Genomic DNA, 2,921 nt, shown 5'->3' with positions numbered 1-2,921 from the left:
GCGGGCCGCGGCGGGCCCGGGAGGCGAGGCGCACCAACCCCGAGGCCCGCAGAGGAGCCCCCGGGCCGGCGGGCGGGAAGACGAGGTGGGCGGAGTTGACGCGGCGCGGAACAACCCCCCGCCGCCCGGACGGCGAGGTTCGCGGGCGGGCGGGCGGGCGAGGCGCCGGCGGCGAGCGCGGCCAGGGCCGCGAGCCCCTTTGTGGCCCCCTAAAACCCCCACGCGAGGGCACCCCCTGCCGGGAAATATCGGCGAAAAGAGAAAGAAACCGGGCCCGGAGAGAAGCCCTCACGAGGCGCGAGTCGGGACGCGGCGGCGGCCAGGGCGCACGCGGGGTCTCACCGCCGGGGGCCCCCTCTGGCACAGGGGCGGTCCCGCGGCACCCAAGGAACAACGCGGCCCCGACTGGCTCTCTTTTTTCCTCGGCAGAAACCGTCACTTCGCGCGGGGGGGGGGGTGGAGCGGAAGAACCCACGGCCCCGACCCGCCGGCCGCCAGCACAGCCAACACGCCCAGCGCGCGCCCCCGAGACAAAAGCCCCTGCCCTCCGCGTCACGCCGCCGGGGCAAACCGACGCACACCCCCCCCCGGGGCCACGACACCGCCGCGCGGGGGCGGGCCGGAGGACGCCCCCCCCAAACCTTAGGCGTGGCCACGCGGGAACGGCCCCCCACACACCCCGAGGGCAACTCCACCTGGGGAACACCGCCGACCTCCCCCCCGAGGCCCGGGGGAGAGGCCGGGGCGGCGACACCCGGCGTGGCGGAAGGCCCGTTATAAGGGGAGGGGAAAGGACACGACCGGTGAAGCGCGCCACTGGGGCGGTCGGGTGGGGGGGGGCGCGGCGCCGCGGGGGAAACGATGCGTCAGCGCCGGCGGAGAGAGGGAGGGGGGAACGCGACACGGCGGCAACCGGCACCCGGCGGGGGGAAGGGCGCGGGGCGCGGGGGAGGAGGCGGCCTCCGAGGTGGGGGCGGTGGGGGGCCTCGGGCACGGACGGGCCGCCGGGAAAACGACACGGGGATCCCAACCGCCACGGGCGCACCAGCCCCGCCAGGGCGGCCCCCGCGGCGCCCGCGACGCCGGCCGGCCCTTCGGCGCGCGCACACACGCAACAACGCCTCGGCACCTCTCCTCCTCCCAAACGCACGGGCCCGGCCCCCGCCCCGCCGCCAGGGAACCACACGCGACACGCGCCGCGGTGGGGGGGCGTCCGTCCGCGTCTCCTCCGGACACACACAACGGTCAACCCCCGCCCGGGCCCGACCCGGGGGGGCTCGGCAGCCCAAAGGGGGAACGCCCCACCCTTCGGGCCCGCACACCGGCCCCCAACCGTGCCCCGCGCGGCGCGACGCCGGCCGCGACTCAGGACCGGAGCGGAGCGGAGGCGGGGAAACGGGGCACGCCTGGGGACGGGCGGCCGCCCGCCCGTCCCCCCTGGCCCCACTGCCCCAACACGCGCCACGGGAGAACCGCACGCGCAGAAACCACACACGGGCGGCCCCGCGCCAGAACGCCAGCCCGGCCCGGCGGGACCCTCCCCCAACTCGGCGGGGGGAGGCGCGGGCCGCGGTAGGCAAGGGTGAAAAAGCAGCGTGGGGCGCTCCCCCCGCTTCTCCCACCAGAGGGAGGGAGGGAGGCAGGCCCCGTGCCCACACAAACACGCCACAAGTCAGGAGGGGCGGCGGCTGGGGGATCCGGCACCCCAAGGCACCCTCCTCTCGGACCGCTAGAGAAGGCTTTCTCACCGAGGGGCGCATCGTCCCCTGTCCGGCTCGGACGTCCCCCTCCTCGTCGGGACCGCGAGGGCAGCGAGCGGACGGCGGAGCCGAGTCGGCGTGGCGGAGAGTGGGGGGGGCGGGGGTTTGGTCGGCGGCTCAGGGAGCGCCAACGAGGGGGGGGGGGCCAACGCGCTAGCGCTCGCGACCGGAGCCGTGAAACAAAGGGAGAACCCGTGCTGCCTCGGGCTCGTCCGTTTGCGCGCGCCTGTCACACGCCGGGGGCGGCCTTCGCCTCACAAGTTTACTTCCGGCCGAGGGCCCGCGGCACCGCGTCGGGACGAGGGCAAGAGACGCCAGCGCGACGCATAGAAGGGCTCCTAAGGCTCTAAACAAAGCTAAAGAGAAACGACAGCACTCCATGACTTCAGCAGGCGGCGGCCGGCTCCAGCGCGAACGCTCCACGAAGGCCCGGGGGGACCCCCGGCCACGCGGCGGGGGCAACAGCGACGGCGGCTGGGCAACCCGCCGCCCCTCCACGCGGGGGCGGGGCAGGCCCGCCTCTGTCCCCCTTTTTCCACGGACCACCACAGACTCGACTCCCCGGGCGCACCGCTACAGCGGCGGCAACCCGGCGGAGGGGGGGTTTCCAGACGGGAAACAGGAAAACGACAGCACCGGCTCGGCCTCGGGCACCTGAGGGACAACCCGGAGCGCTCCAGGGGCACCACAGAGGGCCAGGCAAGGCGCGTGCGCGCTTCAGCGCAGCGCAGCGGAGCGGCTCCCCCCAACCACCACGGGGAGGGAACGCGCTCGCGAGACACAGCCACGGGGGCAAGGTGGAGAGGGTCCACCGCGTCAAGGCAACCACGGGGCCCGCCAGCACCGCGAGGCGAGAAGGCAGGAGCCCCGAAGGTCGGGCCGGGTCCCGCACCCCTTCCCTTCCACACACCGCCACGGGACGGGGAGGAGAGGAGAGAGGCCCGCAGGCGGAGCGAGAAGATCGGTCCCATTCGCCATGAATGTCCGTCCCTCGTCCGGCGCGGCTTAGGACCGGCCCGGGAGAGCGCGACGTCACCACATCGATCTGGCAAAAGGCAAGAGAGGGGCAAGAGAGAGACGACCACCGTGCGCCCGGGAGGGCGGCGGGCGGAGAGAGCACGGCCGCTCGGGCGTCAGGCAGGCAGAGAGCGCCGGGCACGG

This window comes from Furipterus horrens, unplaced genomic scaffold, assembly GCF_987537825.1.
Source record: "Furipterus horrens unplaced genomic scaffold, mFurHor1.1.pri manual_scaffold_18, whole genome shotgun sequence".
NCBI lineage: Eukaryota > Metazoa > Chordata > Mammalia > Chiroptera > Furipteridae > Furipterus > Furipterus horrens.
This window is presented reverse-complemented; position numbering follows the sequence as displayed.